Genomic DNA, 21494 nt, shown 5'->3' with positions numbered 1-21494 from the left:
TAACACCTGACAAGGAGCTTCTATTTTAACCGGCGCAGCTTTCTTTGACTTTATAGTAGTGGCTTAACGCATGAGGAAATTTAACTCATCCCATGTGATAGCTCTCAGCCAATCAAGTCCGAGCATTCCAGGTGGTAAAATTTACAACTCTACAATGCAGACAGAGACCCAGAGGCATATATATATATATATATATATATATATATATTAGGGCTGCAACGATTACTCGAGTACTCAAGTATTATTCAAGGACAAAATGCATCGACAATTAATTAAGCATTCGATAAATCGTTAGTGACATCATTGAGAATGATTCTCTCGTGGCACAGTGGGATGATCAGTCTTTTGGGTGCAAGAGGCCCTGGGGTCGAAACACGGGTGAGCCGTTTGCCGGTCGGACACACACACGGTTTTGGCGCCGGGTGTGGAGGCGGTCGCGGACTGAAGCAATGACGCTGCAGCCGTATCTATGGGAAAATATATATATATATATATATATATATATATATATATATATATATATACACAAACACACACACACACACACACACATATATATAACTTTAGGTTGAATACCCCTGAGATAAACAAACAGGTGAATGCATTGTGAGTGACTCCTGCAGCTAGAGATCAATAAGCTGCACTACATGTGTCAAATCCTAAACTCCATAAACTGCCAAACTTGAGCAGCCACAGTTGTGCACTGATTTTTGATAGGTTATCCGTCTGCCAGCTGTTTCCTGTAGCTCCTTCCCCTCTCTGCATCCTCCCCTTTTTTTTCCCCCACTCACAGCCCACTCCCAGCTGAAAACACCATCTGTTTCTGTCGCCCCTCCAGTTACAAGTTCTGCCCTTTACCCCCCAACCTCAGCTCACATACTGTACAGAGCATCCTCTGCCTCTCCAGTACACATCTATAGACATCATCTGTATGCACCATCCTCCGCCGCTCTGCTTCAGTCGACCATCGGCCTTCACAGCTCCCTGAGGTGGAACTGCCTCGCTTCCCAGGAGGCTTCACCACGTAATACCCCTGAGTGTGAAGTGTGTGTGTTGTATTTTCATGACTTTTTTCCATTCAATGCCAATGCTATACTCTGCAGTGAAATTGGATCCACAATGGGAGTTCAGGAAGGGCATTATTCAAGCTGTGAATTTGTGAAATAGCTACAATATTTGTGCTGTACAGCAAGTTTCTGTGTTCCCACCCCTCCCTCCATTCTGTCCTTTGTGTTGTTTTGCTCTGCAACATAGTGCACTTTCTTATCATAAGCTTGTTTAAAGAGCGGGTTATAATGTAGCAGGTGGACTTACACAAAGACATAGAGCAGGAGGTTTGGGTACAGCAAGTTATATTAACCCTCAGAACCCCAAAACAAATCAGTGGGGTTAAAAATATTTGAAATCTGACATACAATTAGGTCAAAAAGTGCAACAAAGACTCTGAAAACAAGCACATAAACTCCCTCATCAACACAACTATCATTGACTTTCTTGGGAGCCAGACCTCACTCAAAAATTCACAGATCTTCACAAAAAAACCCCACCACATTTGGTTGACAACGCACACTCCAAATATGGCCCACGGTTCAGTGTATGCAGACATTTTTAAGGACTGAAAAATCAGCCTCACGTTGTGTATGACTGGTAAGGATGGGCTGCTTTTTACAGTTATTGAGTGAAAAACTAGTGTTTATAGAAAGAGTGCAAGTAGTTATCTACCTGTTTCCATAGAGGTGGCAGTGAAAAATAGAATTGATAAAAGATCCAAAAGCTGTGTGTGAGTTCTTAGGCTCACTTAAAATATCATTAAATCAATCAGCCACAACTATACAACTCCTTACAGACTAACTGGACAACCTTGGCCTTTATCAATAAGAGACGAAAAAGTCAGTCTTTACCCAGCCTAAGATTGCACTGAGATCTTAAAAGTTACAGCATTAAAAAATGTTATTTTTACTTCAATGAATCACAAAAACGAAAGCTGAACGCTTTTCCACAAATTCTCAAATGAGTGAATGATCTTGGCTGGTGTTCAACCGACTGGGTTTACTGAAGAAAAGCGGACACATCACTGCAGAGCAGAGGCAATCGCAGGATGTGTGTGTGACAGCAAGTAAACACAGCCTCTTCCACTCTCCTTGCAATATACAAGAACACCTGTAACCATAGTAACACCACTCAAACATGGTAACAACTCCAGCTTCAGAAGGTTTTGAAGATTAAAAACTTTTTTTTAAAAAAATCCAAGACTAAAGACAAAAAAATAGAGCCACACTTGCACTATAACATCGTGATTATTACTGAAATGAGCTGCTGTTTGGACATTATCATTGTGGATAAACAGAGTCTACACATAAAAACAGCAATCCAGAAAGCCCATTTACACCTCATACCAGCCTCCTCTATTAGCCACCTGAGGCTATCATCATCTAATAGGAGCATTATTGTGTTTGTGTGCCACATTAGTAGCCTTTAAACAGCCATAAAAACTCAGTAATTATTTGCAGAATCACTCCTATTTGTCAATTACGAACACAAAATCAGTAAATTGTGTGGATATTCGACTCAATCTGAATCTCTGATTTTTCTGTGTTTCTCTTAACAACTCATAGACACTGAAAAAAATAAAAACTGAAGCATTACGAAACAAGAAGAGGCAAATAAACGGGGTGGCAAAAGGTGACATCAATATCCCACTATCCTCTGCTGTCATCGAATAGCTCAAGGACAAGTTTGACATGTTGGTCCTGAGACACATTTATAGAGATAACACACTTCATATAAGATCATCTGACTTATCTGAGAATCTATATGACTCAGAATGGGGCTGCACAAAGTTGATAACATTGTTACCAATAAGTGTGATCCACCATTTTACACAAGTGTATTTTACACACAAAGACAAAAGCCTGATATTACACAAATGCATTCTACTTCAGTGTTTTAGCCTCTTTTAGCTCATTGTTTTTGTGTTAGAGTGTAGGACTATGGGAATTCAATCAACACACTCATGTGAGATTCTCCAACAATTTTCAGTTTTGTTGTCGTTGGCTCTAAAACACAGTAGAGCTAACAACAAAAGCAGTGGGCGACAGTCACATTGCCTCCTAGTGCCAAAAAACACAGAACTACAACTGTTTGGTGAGAACTACCCTCACCAAACAGCAGAAGAGAGTTAGCACGTAGCACCTAGCTAGTCACGAAGACCAAAACAGAGCTAACAGAGAGCAAATAGGTAGTGAAAGTGCTCCTCTGCGTATGCTAATTTATCAAATCAGAAGCTGAGGGTGGAGCAACAACACATGCTGAACATCTGTGTGTAACCTGGACTATGACTATGAATCCGTTTCAGAGACAAGCAGGAAAAGGAAAGAGACCAAAGACACTTTTATTCCCATTGTTGACGCTCATATCCTCCTGAACTTGTAGCTACTGCAGAGGGCTCGTTACAAATGATTGATGGCCAAACAAACAACAACGCAACAAACAGTAGAAACAGCAACACTTTCCAGCTCAATGTGACCCTCAGTGAAGACATTTATATTGAAGAACAGCAGACATCTGTCTGTACTGCAGAAGTATGACATACAGTCGATACAGGCATACTGGAACATTTGTGTGTCCACAAAATATTAAGAACAAATGTCCAATATTGTTTAAGATCTTCAAAAAAATACTCTTCTTGCCTTGTCCCTCTGTTCATGTTGACTAAGTCTGTTTAAAATAAGGTTTTACAGTGTAATCTTTAGATCAGATCTATCGTTGTGTGTGTGTTTTTTAAGTTTTCAAAAAAAGCCTTAAGCAGTGTCAAAAGTGTGAAAATGATACAGATTGAAAGGAAAAGTTTTCATCTCTTAGTTTTAATTAAGGGTGTGAGGCGATGGAGGTGGCTTGAAAGGCAGCAACGCTGCCTCAAATGTATGTAATAGTATAATAGTTGTGCTTTCTTACATCAGGTCTTTTACTAACTGTGCTTCAAGGTGTAATTCAGCCCTTTCTATCTCTATCAGAGCTTGTTAATATTGCATTAAAAGGCCAACTCTGCAAGCCGCCCATTTACCCGCGAGGCATCTGTTCCACCCCATTTAAGAGATCTCTACTGAGGGCTGAGGCATCTTGTTAAAGCTGCTGCTTAATTGTTCATTAGTACTGATATTCAGGCACCTGTCTCAATGTGACAGCTTCATTCCGCACACATGTCAGCATACATCATGTGTATTTTTGCTTCCTGCAACTTGGGGACATTAGCACAATTACACAGTGAGACATTAGGCAGAGTTCATGTGAACACTGACACTTTATTGATTTTAGAGAGCAGGACTTGCCTTCAAGATGCTGCAACTTTTGGAACAAATGCACCGCCACTGGTCATTGTTAGAAAAATGAAAAATAGTCAAGGAATATTTTGTGTTTTTTGCAACTGAATTAAGTGCAGTTTAACACCTGGCAAAGTGTATCTATTAGCCTGTTAGGGAGGCCATGCTGTCCTAAAACAAACTTCCTGCTACAGTAGAACAACAAAGCGTGTCTTACTTTTGCCGTTTCATCATGTAACGTTGTCCATTGGAATCAGATAACACCATGTCCGTGGTTCATTTTAAATTAGTCCGTCAATTTTCTGGCCGGTTTCACTTCCAGTATGAATTCTAACACTGCAAAGCAAGAAGAAGATTCAGTTAGTATTTTCTGCAGCACAACATTACATGTTATGATAAAGAGTTAAAACATAAATGCATATAAATGTGGAGTTTTAATGGCATGTTGCAGAGATGAAAAAAAAAAAACAATATTATATAAATAAACAATCAGTAGCTGTGTGGTAGAGATGAATTTTAGAGGCTGACCTTAAAGGTCTGGAATCATTACTGTAACCATATGGACCCTGGATGCTGACATAGCTAACACTAAGCCTCCTATAATGAGATAGCCTAAAGGCAAACACATAAGACAAAGAGCACCACTGAGCAGCTGTGACTTCACTTTGGTCAGTATTAGCAACCAACACACAGCACAACCTCGATCTGTGCGCACACATTGTGATATATAAAGGTTCCCTGTTTTTATTTTCTCTGCAGCATAATAAGGACATTTGTTACAGTGATGGGTGAAATGTGTAAAAATGCAAACAATCTCTGCAGGACTGTGTTTTTTTCTTAAATTAAATGGGAAGAATTGGTCAGTTTATGTTGTGAATATACAGATTGATGCGACACAGCAACAGGATCAGGACCTTGGAGAGCGCCACGGCACACGGTGAAGACAAGTGGGAGCTTTTCACTAGAGTGCAGCACTTTAGAAAGATGGATGGAAAAGGAAAATAGAACAACAACGCTGTGTTGTTTCATGTTTGAAAAAATACAAAATAATAAAAAAAGATATACCATAATAAATACCCACTAATGGTACGCATAGATACTCTATAAGTGATGAACTGTGTGTGAAGTGATGGGTTGAGAATCAGAGGCTGTGGTTCTAAACCAGAAAAGGGTGAAATGCTGTCTCTGGTTTGGGGATGAGTTACTCCCTCCAGTGGAAGAGATTAAATATCCCCAGTGGGAGGAGAACTGGCCTTCCAGCTGGCCTGGGAACACTTTAGTATTCCCCCCAGACAAAGGCAGGTCTGGACTTCGTTGTTTAGACTGCAGCCCCAAAAATCCATCCCCATTCTGGGGTTGGCATGGTTTTATAAACGGATGGACTGTGGAGGGAGCTCAACATACAAAAGAGCGCGGCAGGAATGATACCTAAAACCCAGAAATCCATTAGCACCTCCGCACTTCTGTTTTAGTTTAGAGGTTAACATGAGATCAGAGGATTTTCACAAATTTTGCTAACAAATGCTAAAAAGTGGCTAAATGGGCCGTCTAGTTTGTCTGAAACAAAGTTATAGCCACCAGCCTGAACTCCAACTCCTGCTGTAGACTTTTGTTATCCTTTAAGTGTGTGGCCCAGAGTCAGAGGCAGAGGCATCAGACTGGATATTGAAGGGTGAAAGAATTTATTCTGCACTGTGTTAACATGCAGTGTGTGTTCACATATATTCACATATATAGCATAACATGAAGTATTATTTTTTTATAAGTGTTTATTACTTAATAATGTGATTTATGTTTATGTGCTAGGAAGTTTCATAGAAAATCAAAGTAATAATTTGAGGATACTGAATGTATTAAGTGGTAATTTCATTGTGTGTCATATAACTTTGTTTTCTGCGGTTCAGGCTGTGGCAGATGAGATCAGTTGTTTTTCTGCTCTCTGGAGACAGCTCCGGTTGGTACGAGATGGTCATAAATTCAGACTCAGGACAGCAGCACCTCTGACATGATAAAAAAAAGATTCTAAAGGAATGTGTTTTTCTCCTGAGTACCCAGTTTATGGTCACCCTAAGATCAGACTCACATATGAGATTTAAGGCATTGAAGCTTTCACCTTATTAGGCAGTAAACACTAATGGTCTATTCGCTGTCTGACCCAGGGTCTGCAGGGGGGGGGGGGGGGGGGGGGGGGTTGCAGTAGATGCCCCTGTGGGCCGGCAGGCAGGAACGCCCCTGTGGTATATCAATGTGTGAATTCCATGTCTACTCGTTGTTGCTGCATGGTTGTTCGTTGTTGTTGGTTGTTCTGTTCTTGTCTTGTTCTTTGTGTTGCAACAACCCAGAGCTCTGTGACTCCGAATCTGCCTCATTGTTCAATAAATTGTAATTTTGAGACCAGAATTTATCCGCTTCGTCCTCACAAACCAACTCAGGGAGGTGATCAGAAGAAACAAGGGGATTTCACCCTGACAGTATGTGGTGACCATCTGTTGTTTGTGGAGTAGGTGGGTTAATGATAATGTGTTGACTGCCTAAATACAGCAGTCTGAACAGAATCTAAAAAAGAAAAGAAGTTTTGTGGCACAAATAAAGTTTTCTAATATAATTATATAAACCAAAACTGATCCTAATTACTTACATCCACAGCAGCAGACAGCATTGTACATACTCCACTACTGGGATCCTATGTTTAACACAGTCTGTCTTCAATTGCAACACTGCTTCCTCTGTTAAATGTTTCCTCAAAGAACAGAGTGAGCTAAGGACACTCTAAAGCCGTACAACCTTTTCTCCTTTGTAGCCAGTTACCTAAAATCCTAATTCCCCAAAGTGTGGATTCCATAAATTACATCAGTCAGAGCTCCTCTTTTCAGCCTGTCTCATTAGCAGTCTGTCCCCTTTCCCCCTCTGTTTCCCCCTCTCTCTTCACAATTATGGCTCTGGCTTTCAGTCATGCTACCCCTGTCTTTCATCCAAACACTAATGATCTTTCTGTACACTAGGATTAGCTGAGGCAATGGCCCTCAGTGACTGAAATTAAATTACAGTCACAAGACCCTGATGTAGAGCCCCAGAGAGGGCCAATTTTCACTGAGGCTGCATAGGAATGTTGGCGCCTTGAAAGTACAGTACGATCTGAAGAAATCTGTGACAGGGAACATTGAGAAACAGGAACAGGAGGGAAATATAGAGCAGAGGATAAGAGAGTATGATTATGTAATATACACTGGAAGTGTGAAATTTGATTCAAGACCACAAATTACTGTCTAACAGAATGTCTCTTTCTCATTATTTGCAGAAAATATATATCTTTTTGTACTTCCCTCTTGGTTTTACAATAAAATATCACAAATTTTAATGTTTTTAATGAATAAATAAGGAAAATAATAAATTAGGAAACACACCCCTCTACTGTGATTTGATTCTTAAAGTCAACACCAACAAGGTCTATGTATAAATTCCAAATCCAGTCTCTGGCACAGCAGAAGTCAGGAGAAAGGTCTTTGGCTGGGCATCATGTGTCTCCAAGTCCCTTTAAGGGTCTGATTGTTGACCTCCCAGGAACAGAAACAAGCTGCAATCTGGCTGGCTGAAGCACACCCAAATGAACCACCCAGTTTGCCAGGCAGAGTCTGTTTGCCTCACAAACAGAAACCTCAGGAGCAAGCAAGGTGAAGGCCTGCCAGCTTAGAGGGCTGATCAGCCAGGAGACCTCCAGCCATGCCCTGCTACCTGAAAAAGAGACTGAAGAGGAGGCTGGTAGCTGGCAGTGCCAATGTTAGAGTTAGGTTGTGGTCGCTGTAAGAAACTGTGGAGGACAGCAAGCTGAACACGAGCTCTATAGAGCCATAGAAAACAGAGCTTTCCATTAAGGCTAATGCCTCCAGCATGCATTAAATGTCAAAGCTTTCCGAAGCGAAGCTCCTCCATCAGGGACTGTCTGGCCACTGGGTCCATATTTGATCAGCTTGTACTTCAGACAAAGGAAGAGAACACAAACACAGGACTCAAGAGGCAGGTGGCAACAGCTCAAACCAAACTTTTCTGACAAGCTAGTCAAGTGAGGCAGCCTGGCAAGTGACAGGGCAAGAAGTAAATACTGGAAAAACAACTACATGAGTAAGGGCAAACTAACAGGTGGTTCATAGGAACATAAAATGAGTCCAGGCGGGGCACAGCTTGAACAGGTTGCCAATCGCAAATCTATCAGAGGGACGGCCACTTTGGAGCATGCATGTCTTTGGAACATGCTAGGAAGATGGAGCAGATCATGCAGATCCTACCCATAAATACTACACCGTCCACTGCCCAAGAATCTACTAAACTATTTTAAAAGTGAATAAAAAAAAGCCCCAAACCATGACATTGTATTCCACAAACACCAAGGCAAAAAGTGGTTACAGTGTGACCCATAAAATGACTGATGGACCCATGCATTCACTCCAACAAATGATGCTGTTCGTCATGTGTGCAGTGAGCAGTAGGTTTTGCAGAACACATCCACAGTTACAGTATTTGTGCAGTGGTGTGGTTCAGCGCTGAGCTCCCTCAGCCTGCAGCTCTGCCTCACACTGGGCCTGTCACCCATCTCTGTCTGATCAGAGGGAACTTGCAGGAGAACATTGTCGAACCAGCGCTGGTAGATAGCGGGAATCCGACGATACCTTTTCCTTATACTCCCTCACTTACTCACTCCCTCATCCTCAGTTTCTGACGCATGTAGCCCTCCCACAACATCCAACTCAAAGCCCGCTGCCAGCCCCGCTCGCTGCCTATTGTAATGTCCGTGGAAAAGCTCTCAGTGGGCATCCACAGCAAGCTATAATATGCGTGCGACTGCAGGGGAGACAGTGTGACTAGCAGAGGGAGCTAAAGGGAAACAGGGGTGGGTACTGCTCCTTATTTAATCCACATTAAATGAGAAACTGACGCTGAGTTAAAATATTTAATTTAAATTTGTAATTATGTGCTCTTAATTAACAAAAACAGCTGCAGCGTCCTTTCTATGTATGAGATAATATTAAAAAATAGCCCAAGTCATCATGTCTCTTTTCATTTATGCTATGTAATCATTTTAATAGTGGCGAAAAGGAAAGTAAAATACGGCTTCTAATTTATCTAATGTGGCCCTGATTCATAAAATTATTTTTAACTGTAGAGACTTTTATTGGACCGTTAATAATCTGTAACATTTATAGGAAACCATTCGGCGCTCCATGACAAGCTTTAGGCCATTTAACACATTTAACAGCTGGGGGACTAATTACGCAGCAATATAAGAGATTTTAATGACAGAAAATATCCTAGAAGACAACCAGCAGGGCTACAGTCTAAATCATACTGCTCCCAAATGGCATTCTCCTCTTGTTACCACTGGTGTCAATTAAAATCTCACCTTAATTAAAGACCAGAAATCTGACGCTTTATGATGGATTATGCTGTGTTTGTTGATTAGTGTCAGTCCTTTACAGACCTGCAACCAGGAAGTTAGCGTTCTATTCTATAAGCCAACAGGATTTTTATATTAGCAGAAAAATAAGCTCTGTGATAAACAAAATAATAGTTTAATAAATAGGGATAAAGCTTTTACGAATGGACATCATTTTCCATGATTTCTGAAGCCTAAATATGGTCGCATGAAGTAAACAAGCTAAATTAACAAACTACGGCATGCTTGCATGACTACGTTTGCCTTGCATGCACCATGCCTTGATGAGGTTTAATGCCCCGGACATAATTTGTAGCTCCATTTTCCAGGTTTTAGGATTCCTGCAGCACTCCATGGTTTTAAGAGACCACAACTGTGGCCTTTACAGCCTGCAAAGGGGATGTAAAATGGGACAACATCAGCTGGGGACTGCCACAGGACATAATGCATGTTGGGTCACTCTATGTGAAAATCTTTTATTAAGTTAAGGTAGAATTTGGTATACTCACCTAAAATCACTTATTATTCACAGTAGGCATATTGGTTGACTAGAAATTGGGTAAACAATGGCTCATAAAGAGCTTCCTGTATAATTACAATTACATTTTTTTCAGCTGTTTACATGTTCTTAAATGTGTCGTGGCTGTAAGGAAACTGCCTGTGAGTCTAGATATTTATCTTCCATTCTCCTCAGAGGTCAGAGTGATGTGAAATAAATTTCTTCCAGACATCTCCTGATTCATAGCGTTTTGGCATCATCAATAGTTGTGAGTTGCTTTCATTCAATCCAAGAGTACATCCTCAGGCTTGCCAAACACAGAGCTGCCATGTCCTTGAACGTTGCTGCTGGAGCTTAAGACATAATCTTGTTGCCATGGATGTGAGGAGGGGGGATAAAACTACTTAAATGACAGAGATAAAGAGAGAACAAGATCTCTGAATCATGTTTTACTTTTGGGTGAAGATTTTGTATCTATCTATCTTTGGAGTTAGTAGAGCTTGAACAACTAAAGGAAAAGCAGGTTGTGCATAAAGTTTGACACGTTAGACATACTGATCCACATCGGCTGGTCTCTTTGATCACAGCTAACCATCTCAAAATTAGCTTCTGGGCCGTGCTATAATCAGATGAGGGCACCTCGCAGGTCTGTGTAGAACACTTCAGGTACAATTTCTTTCCCTTTGCCGATTAAGCCATGTTTGGCTGATTGGTTCTGCATGAGGGCACAAGAACTGCACATGCTGCTTTGTTAAAAATCAGTGGAACAAAAAAAAAAAAGTCTTGTGTTAATTAGCAGCTGGCAGTTCTCCAGAAAGAGTGCCCAGAAGGAACAGAGAGTGCAACATCACACGGTAGCTGCAGCATCACTCCACTCAGTCCTGTGGCCCTGCAGACACTCATACATTAACATCTTATCAGTGAATAGAAGGCTGTAAAGATTTTGGCAAAGAGATAAAGCACCTTCCATGTAATTTCCTCTGCTGCTGCAGTGATAATACAGCAGGATGAAGATAGACACCGCTTCATCTAGAATAACAGATGATAGTTGTTCTTTTCACTTGGCGTTTTAGAAATCGCATATATTCTCTTAAAGGGAAACTTTACTGATATTGACACAGCTAAATGTACAAGTGAACCATGTCACTAGGGCTGCAACTAATGACTATTATAATAGTCGACTAGTCATCGACTACCTTAACAACTAGTCGACTAATTTGTCATTGTTTCACCTGCCTCCATGCTGCTGCTCCAATGTCTAAAGCTGAAAATCTTGGGCCACGATCCAAGCGTGTGTGTGTGTGTGTGTCCACTCGACACTCATTCCCACATCAAATGCCAATCATCCCGCTACAACACGAGCCAGAGAATCATTCTCAAATGCGTTACACTTTTAGGGTTGTTTGATAAAGTTTATGAACATGGTTATGAACATGATGTCCTTACGTGACAGCGCAGAGAAGCAAGCGAGAGAGAGAGAGGGAGAGGGAGAGACGTAACTTCTAATATAAAAAATACCTGCAGAACCCAGGTCACGGTATTCCCATATGCCGGGGTAAAATGTGGAGGGCATTTGACGGTATCAAAATTTGGATACCACCCAACCCTAACTTGCGTGCCATGAGATGACGTCACGACCCGTCGACTACTAAATTAGTTGTCGACAAATTTTGCCATCGACTATTCGTTGCAGCCCTACATGTCACCCCATCCCACAATGCCCTTGAAGGTGGAGGCTGATGACAACCATAGAGGACCAAGTACAGAACCATGTGGTACACCAGTTGAGGAAAGCGATACACTTTTTAGGTAATGATTAAAAGAGGAAGATCACAAATATGAGCGGCTGAAATCTCTTCTTATAGCATGTTTTTACTCCATATTGTTATAAGTTTTACACTTTTTGCCCATAAAAACATTTCCCTTTTGGTCGAAGCACTTGTGTGTGTGTGTGCGCGTGTGGGCCATCACTCATGGCCAGTGTGCACTGTAATGTGTTTGGCCCACTGTGCCAGAATGACAAATATGATATTACAGCACTGCTCATTATTTATTCATAAAGCTGGAATTAAAAAAGCCCTTGACCTGCGTGTCAAAAATGTGCTGAAAGCCTCTTTTTCTCTGCAAGTGGCTGGGAAAGCTGGAAGTAAAAAAAAAAAAAAATTAACATCAGCCTCAGAATGACGGATAAAAGCATGAAAAACTATTTAATTAAATGCACTAGAACGAAAGGCGATATGTTGTGACATTTATTTAACATGCAGATGTTCTTCTTTGTAAAAAAAAAAAAACGAAAGAAAGAAAAACCTTAAAGTGTGAGTGTTTAAAGAAAAAAACAAAACAAACATGAATTTTTATTATAAGAATTTACGGTCTAAGAAATTGAGTTGACATTTGCATCAGGGAAACTAATGGGATTCTCAGCTTCTGGAGGAGTTGATGAATTAGCAGAAAGTGTCTTTGTCAGTGTAAAAGCACATTTTCATTTAAAATGACATAGTGTCAGTGCAGCACAGAGTATTGTTAGGGCTGTAGAAGGACGTTATATACTTGCTGTATGCATCCATATCTCATATTCTGAACTATTGAACTAGTTAAGTGGGACTGTGTTCTTCAACTCCACATTAGACATATTAATCACTTTACTAAAAAAAACTCATTTTCCAAAGACACACTATGCTGTATGCACACTGTGGATACTCTACTTTTAAGACAGCAGCACCTTGTAAGTCCAACAGAGGTCATATATTACCAGTAAACATTGATTTGAATGTCTTATGTTGACCGGTTGAGGTCACTTTGAAAGCTGGAGGGCTTTCTCTCCCTGTTGTTGCACATAATCTTGGCTGAGGATGTTGAGTGTTGTGGGAGTTCAGATTATATCTTCCTCACATCACTTTAAATGCACCTACAGCGGTTTTAAATACCTTCCTTTGTGCGTAGGTGTGAAAATGCTGGCACTTGATTGACAGATGAGGATTCACACCGTCACTGGAAAGCATTTGATTGTGAAATAATTCCCCAGGGGGGCTGCAGGAGAGATTTCAGCTCACATTGGGCCCATGGTACCTTTAAGGATTAATTTATAAACAGAGTTTAGACTCACTTTGAGTCAGTCCACTGCCATTTTTACCTGGTCAGCTAATTTGAGAGCGTTAGCCCACACAGAAACCTCTGATCCTAACCTTAGCTGATTTATTAAACATCTGAGCAGCTATATAAGTGACTATATGTGCATCCGCCCACTGCTCCATCCTCACAGTACAAGTATAAACACTAAACTGATGCACAGGCGTCAGTTGTGCACTGCAGGCTCTCACACTGTCAACAGATCAGAAGTGCATCTCGTAACAGCTTCACCTCTGAGCATGCCCTCTTTAACAGCATCTCTTGTAAATACATTATGCATATTAAACATACCATTCACTCGGGTACCATGGAAACATATCGTATTTTCCCTCTGGAAAGAAATATGTTTTCGTAATAGGTGCAGGAATCACCTTCGGCAGGTAAAGATGTGAATGTTAATGCAGTGACCTGTTTTAATCAAATTAGTGGCACTTTTAATGCTAATTTAGTGTGTTAAAGGACTACATCCTTCAAAGGACGCATTTTGAGATCATTGTGGTATGACAATGCAATCCCATTACGAGAAGGGCTGCATCCTTCAAAGCTAAATATATCCCAGAATTCATTGCGTGTCAGCAGTCGCAAGAGGTGTCAAAAGTACAAATGTTCTTTACTCACGTAAAAGTATAGTTTCTGTGTTTAAAAAGACTCTAGTAAAAGTTGAAGTATTGCTCAACTTTTTTACTGAAGTTAAAGTAAAAAGTACAGGCTCTAAAACATACTTCAAGTATAAAAGTATAAAAGTATAAAAGTATAAAGTAACGAAGGACAAAACCACCATTTTACGGAAGTAAATATAAGCCGAGCAAAAATAAGTCACTTGACTCTCCATTGCCCAGGAAATCTCCACTATCAACCTCACCAGTCCGTTATGGTTCTTGGTGCTATGATTTCCCAACGAGTTGTCGCTTGGTTTTAGTTGTTTTTTTTTGTTTTTTTTTTTATTTTTTTTATCGTTTTACGTTCAACGTCTTGTGTGTGTCAGAGCGCGTAAAGACAAATGCACCAATAAGATTGTCTTTCATGTGTGTGATGTACGTAAGCATGAACCAATCAGTCTGTTGTCTGGATGGTGCATATTATTGACATGTGTTGCTAAATGGCATAATAAACACCATTTAACCGCAAAAACAACAACAATGATTTGAAAATGTAGGGGGTAGAAAGTACAGATACTCATGCTAAAATGTACGAAGTAAAAGTAGAAAGTTGTCACAAAAATAAGTAGTGATGTATAGATACCCGAAATTCTACTTAAGTATTGTAACGAAGTATTTATACTTCGTTACTTCCCATCTCTGGCAATCGCTGGGTTACTCTACGAATTTAAAAGGCCACAGAGTAAACTTTTGAATGTAAACATCACTGCTACGCCACAATGAGCAGAAAGTCTTTCATTGGACTGGACCATCTCATTTAAGACTTGCCTGTAGTTCACAGAGGACAGACCTCTGCAGACCTGGTCCTTCAAAGGATGCAGCCCTTCAACTGGGACACAGCAGCTGATTTCTGATGATGGAACAGCAACAGGAAGAATTCGCCAATCTTAAAAGGCTGCTAATAAACCAACGCTTTTATTAGTGCCAGAAACTGGATGGTCTCAAAGCCATCATCACCGCTGCAGTTCCTCTGACTGCACTGCTTCGCTGGCACGAATAAACACTGAAAACTACAAAAAACTGTCAGACCCAAACTGTATCTACACTCTAAATAATGAAAAAGAGATGAGAGTTGGATGTATCATTACACCTGCATGTATTTTAGAGACTCCAACAAAGTTCAGTCGGATTATTTTGAAGCTGGTTTGTGATTTTCTGCTGGCTGAATTGACCCCCCACTTCATCCTGATGAAAACAGATTGCCTGGTCCCTGCAGCTCTGAGCACGGAACACTTGCCTCATGTGATCTTTCTCATATTTGCAATGCAAAAATCACAATTTCATAGAATACAGAGTACTGCTGTAATCATCCTGTGCTGGGTGAAAAGTATAGAGAAATATATTGGAGCTTTGAGGTGTGTGTGTGTGGTGTGCAGGTGCACGTGCACTAGCAGGCATATCTATCTGAATTTTTGAGCCTTGTGTCTGTCAGCGGAGCTGCCTGGCGGGCCCGGCTCTATAAATGGTGACCTCTCGATCAGAGACTGACACAGAGTGGCCTTGTTACCTGCAAACCTGCAGGGCCAAATCACTGACTGCAATGATAAAAGAAGGGCACCAAGGTCCTCTGGCTGTCAAGTGAAGAAATACCTTTTTTTTTTTTTGGGGACGTTTAACTCGGTGAGCTGTGTTACACCTCATTAGGAATTCAAAGTTTGCTCAGCTCCTGTCTGGAAAGTGTGGAGTAGATGATTTAAGATCATGTTTTTGTCAAAAAACAAGACATTTCTTGTCGTCTCACACCTGCATTTTCACCAGACACGTTATTTTCATTTAAATGAGAATGTACGTAAGTGTGTGCGTGTGTAAGTGACAAAATAGCACACAGGCTGTGAATTTAATTGGTTTTGTTGAGCTGTAGCCTCAAATCGGCTGATTTCAGGCTTCAGTGCTGCAGCACACCGCTGAAATACATAATTAGGAGTACTGCAATATCTACGTGAAATATCAGTCCTTCACTTCTTTGCACTTATTGCAATATTACGACTGATGTTTTAGATGCCTCTGCTTGCAAGTGTGTGGGTGCACGTGTGTGATAGAATACACTGCGAAGCACTTTCTGTACCTAAGCTATAAAAGCTGTATGAAAGTGTAGACAATTTAACACTTAAGTCCATATTTTTATTGCTGTGGTGTATTCCTGTTGGTGACCTGTGACATGCTGTGTGCACACATTTTTTAAAGAAAGATTTTCTTTTTTCAAAACTATATTTTGAGATATGCTATTGTTGACAATGATGAAGAACCGTAAAACTACGTAAAAACTATGTAAAAAACGTAAAATAATAGCCGAGTCCCAAACGGACGCCGGTTCCGTTTACAGGCCTGGTCCGACTATGGATTTGGACATATAAAGGCCGGCCTTACAAGCCGGGTCTGATTTTCTTATAAGGTAAGGCGCAAATATATAACTATAAATGTAACATGAAAAACAACAACAATATATTCCAACGTGTGACGTTGTCATGGACACACATAAACAAGGCTAAAGAAATGTACGATGACATTAATGATGGAAGGGATGTGGACAACTTTTCAGCTAGTTTAGCTAGGCCTGTCCCAAACATAAGCAGGGACAATTTTGCGATTTAGGCAAATAAAGGCCCGGGCTATTATTTGAAGTTTTACAGTAACTCAATCAACCAAAATAAAAAAGGGTTATTGCTATCTTCTGTAACCACACAAATGATCTAGGTTTAACCTTTGAAAAGGTTTACAGAAACCCCTCAGCCTCTGGTTCGACTCGCCGGCTGGATTACTGCATCACGTTCACTTCCCGTTGCGATCAACAGACTCATGACCTACTGCAAACCATTTACAGCCAACTGAACAGAGCAAACAACCCAGCTGGTGGCAGTAATACAGCAATGTGCTGTTTGTCCACCGCCAAAAATCTCAAAGAAGAAGAAGAAGGACGAGAAAGAAGAAGTATACAAACACAGTCGGCTAGCAGCTGCTGCTGTCTGAGCCGCTATCTGCTCGAAAAAAAAATATCAGGAAAAAAATTGACTAACTGCATAACATCAAAGAAAATAATAATACAAATAATAGACACATTGAAAAATATTAAAAATATTGCTTTTTTTTATTGGTTAGCGTTGCTACAGGACCAGGATTGCTCTGGCTTGGCCTCATTTACAGCACTTCAGTTGGGTTTTTGCACAGAAAGGCGACATGTTGCTGCCTTTCTGTACAGCATCCTGACACATATGACCTGCTTTTAATTACATTCATGTCAGGAAAACCTAAATTTATTCAAAAGTGTCAGAATATGTTAGACATGGCCCTTTATTTTGACACCCTGTATCAAGAGTCACTGCAGGCAAAATTAGACTGTGCTATTCAATCCTAGCCATGAGGCACGGATGCCTTGCCCAAAGGATGGAGCCCTCCAGGCAGTGCCACCCACATGGCTTTATTTTTGTCTGCTGTTATTCCGGCACAACAAGCACAGGTCTATTAGAGGGATGACTGTGCAACTTCTTTGATCTCTCTCTCTTCTCTCCCCCTGCTTGTTGCTGCAGTCATTTCACATGCCTCAAAAAACCCATCTGATGCACGGAGCTCCCTCCAGCCAACGGCACAGCGAAGACTCATTACACATGTGTTAAAATGCTCTGTGATGAATGCAACTTCAGCAGATAAACACATTGCAGGTAATTTCCCATGCTACCTTCTGAAAAGCCTTTAAGGTGTGGGATTTTTTTGGTATAAAAAAAACTGGAATGGACTGGCAACACTGTGCTGGTGCCACCCAGAAGAAAAACCCCAAGTAGATTAAAAGGTGATTAAACTTCCCTTAATCTCATTAAACAGTAAAGAAGAAGCTAAATGGGATCATCGCATGAGGAAGCTAATTCACGGAAACTCCCACGTTATCCCAACCAACCTCTGGTGTCCTGCCTGTGTGGGAGGAACTTTGGCAACTTGAGATGTTGCAAAAACAATCGGATCCACACTTGGCAACTTCACACACAGCAGCTATACATTTAATGCCTTTAATTTGAAGGAGTTTGTTCTGTGATGCCAGAAGGATGAAAGGCAAAAAGATGTAATGTTTGTGAGCCCCATGTTCCAAGACTGATTTTTCATCAGGGAAAAGTAGGCAACTGCCTGAGGGCTTACAGATTATCAGCAGCACAGAAATGCCAATAAATCATTATGGTGATGGGTTTGTGGTTATTTAATTAGTTGCATGTTTGGTCAGGAATATGTTCGCAGTGTGTGAAAATCAATCAGAGTTATTGGATTGCATCCTGACAGTTACCAGATGTATGTTTTGAATTTGGTGCTTGGGATCCATATACAGCATAAGAAACAAAACAAACAAAAAACGTGGAGTTCTGCCTTCCACAGACCAAAGAGATTAACTGGGGACTCTAAATTGGCCGTAGTTGTGGGTGTATATGGTTGTTTGACTGTCTATGTTGGCACTAGGGACAATTACTCGAGTAATATTCAAGGGCAAAATGCATTGACAACTAATTTAGTACTCGATGACTCGTTAGTGACGTCATTGGGGATGATTCTCTCATGGCGTAGCAGGATGATCAGCGGGTTTGAAACGCATGTGAGCCGTTTACACACGCGCGGTTTTGGCGCTGGGCATGGAGGCTGAAGCAATGACACTGCAGCGGTCCAAAGCAGATATCCACCTGCTGCTAGATGCAGCCGTATCTATAGAAAAACTATGACATTTACGCGTGATCCGAGTACTTGGGTAATCGCAAAAATAATCGGCGAGTATCAAAATACTTGTTTGTTGCAGCCCTAGTCGGCACTGTGATCTAGTGTGTACCCCATCTCTCGCCCATTGACCCCCGTGACCTGTGTTCAGAACAAACAGGTGAATAAAATGGATGAATAGGTGGTTGGGTGCATGGACAAAAACCAAGGATAGACGGATAAACACACCCGAGGGCGGAAACAACAAAGGATGAGCACACAAACACAACTGGTAAACCCTTAACTGTAACAAAGGAGCTTTGCTGAAATCCATGGAAGACAAGCGACACACATCAGTTTATGTAGAGTAACTATGAAACGAAAGTTTAAAGAAGACCCGACTGTTATTAAAGAGGTAAACGCTGGACAGGTCACCAATCTAACACAAGGCAAACAAGCAGGCAGGCAATTATCCACATTCATTCATTCATTGGAGCCAGACCAGGTTTAACATCACCAGATAAAAGCAGATTAACTACTGCATTCAGATCATGTGGCAGTTCCAGAAGAAAATCAGTCAAGACTGAGATGCCCTCCACATCACATTCTAATTATATGATGATGTTTATATACTACAGAGATAAATCAGTCTTTTGCTACAAAGGCTGAGGTGTAGTAAAAAAGGGTGTTGTAGCCCCCATTCTTTGATCCGAGCTTACTGGTGTCCTTGCCTGCACACCTGCTTTTATGCAGATTTAAAGTATTCCAAGACAAGACAGGGACTGGGTTATTAAAGGAAAACAGGACAGAGAGCAGAGTAATGACATGAGAAGCTCTTCTCATGATACTACAAGATAAAGAGCTGCATGAAAATTCCTCTTTACCTAATAAAGTGTGTCAGGATGTCTCATCTGAGGAAGATAATGTGACGTTCTGCAGCTTTAGTCTGGCACAGCATTCATGCGCTGCTTTTTCATTACCCTTCTCTGACTTTTGTATCTGTGTTAATATTTTTCTTAGAGCCTTAAAGAGAGTCTCTTTACACCGCAGTGGTTTAAAGCACAGTGCCAATACTGCAGCAGGGTGTCTCCATCATCTCATCACACTGTTGTTTGTGTAGTTGTTTGATTACTTATAAAGCTCACTTTCTTTGCTGTTAAACTGGACTTTTTGACCAGGATCTATGGGGACTGACCCCGTTTTGAAGCCAGCCTCAAGAGGCCACATGAGGAATTGCAGTTTTTGCTGCAAGGTGCCTTTATAGATGGCTAGCTGTCCACGTGTCTCTTCTTTGGCCATGAGAAACTTTCCTGCCTGTTTTTTCTGTAGCTAGGAATTACAAGGAGGGAGGTATGGCCACGATGAAAAGAAATGAAACATCCACACTGGGCAATAAAACAGTTCATTACCCAAGAAACCAAGGGAGAAAACTTTAAAGTTTAAAGTCGCTAGACTTGTAATACGTATGGCTGCTTTGTGCTTGTGTGCATGTCCTTTCCACTTGGACACGACTGCCTTGTCAGACAAATTAGCCGCGTCGTCCAACTTTGTATATTGTATAATTTTGTTTCCTAACATTTAATGTCAATGATGAACCTACATTATTACAAATTAGTTTGGTTTTTTTTTACAAAAAAAAATTATGGTGGTAAAATAATTCTCTTTCTTTCACATGTTTTCTTTGATCCTGTATTGTAGAGAGGTTTAACTGTCTTCTACCCAATTTATGTGGATGATGTACTCTGACTGGCAATTCTATCGGGAGATGCAGCAATTCAGCAGACACACACACACACACACATCGCTGAAGCTAAAACAACATGTGCTCCTTTGCTGCTGAAATGGTTTACTGCAATTCTGCAGGGTTAAACTGCTGCTTTGAGCAGCTAATTGGCCTTAAAAGACCACTAAATAGTTTTCAACTGAAGATCAGTTTGGAAATGCTTCCAATTAACTGACAGCCAAGTGCTGATTGGACCACTTAGTGCTAATTCAGAGAAGGTTGGATGCGAGTAAAGGTCATCCGCTGTGGAGAGGAGCACAGGCTGCTTTTGTTGTGTCGTTCGTACCGTTCAGGGGGAAATGTGAGCAACAAATATGCTACAGAAATGAAGTGACCTTGGTAAACTGTCAGGGAAACTCTTTATGAGTCTTTTATTTGAGAAGACTTCATTAATAAACATGAGTGGCGGTTGCAAACTCCCACAAAAACACACTGCATTAACACCTACAACAAGCCTTTGCATTACTTTTCCATGAGACAACCTGGTCAGTGTGTCATGCACATAATTCAAATCCACTCAGAAAGTCTTTAGCTGCACTTCATTTGAGTGTCTGAGAAGCCTATTAAGGTAAAGCAACTCTCATTATGCAAACTTTGCCCTGAAAGGTGTCCAGGATTTTCAGAGGTGCTCTGCCATGATTAATAAAAACGCCGGCACGTCGGCGCTGCAGGTACATCCAAATCCCGACGGGAGGAGAATATGAAAAGCTTGACAGCCCGGCTGTACCTACGTAACGAAGTCAAATTGGGAGCTTAACTGTGGAGAAACATGTGGACTAAGTGTAATGGGGAGTGAAAGAAAATGAAAAGAGGGGTAGGGGGCCGTGCCTATGACTAAGAGCTCTCAATCATCTCCTGGGAAGCTGATGTTTTTTTTGTAATAAGAGAGATCAACATCTATATAAGCCATCAAGCAGAGACATAACCATGTGGAGAAGGTAACAGAGTACTGTTCATTGATGAGGATGTGTTGATTTCTTCACATCCGTTTACTCTTTAAAAGGTAACTTTT

At 40.9% G+C, this 21494-nt stretch overlaps 1 protein-coding gene across 4 annotated transcripts in view; it reads right to left on the bottom strand.

The window, feature by feature from the left end:
* The window catches only part of ca10a (carbonic anhydrase Xa), a 358548-nt gene that overhangs the window by 183682 nt on the left and 153372 nt on the right, over positions 1-21494 (bottom strand). For all 4 annotated transcript variants that reach the window (XM_028408223.1, XM_028408220.1, XM_028408221.1 and 1 more), the window contains one exon: positions 4537-4655. The gene's annotated coding sequence lies outside the window, so the exon portion shown is untranslated. The remainder of the gene's footprint in view (positions 1-4536; positions 4656-21494) is intronic.

Source organism: Parambassis ranga, chromosome 6, assembly GCF_900634625.1.
Source record: "Parambassis ranga chromosome 6, fParRan2.1, whole genome shotgun sequence".
Taxonomy (NCBI): Eukaryota; Metazoa; Chordata; class Actinopteri; family Ambassidae; genus Parambassis; species Parambassis ranga.
This window is presented reverse-complemented; position numbering and strand designations above follow the sequence as displayed.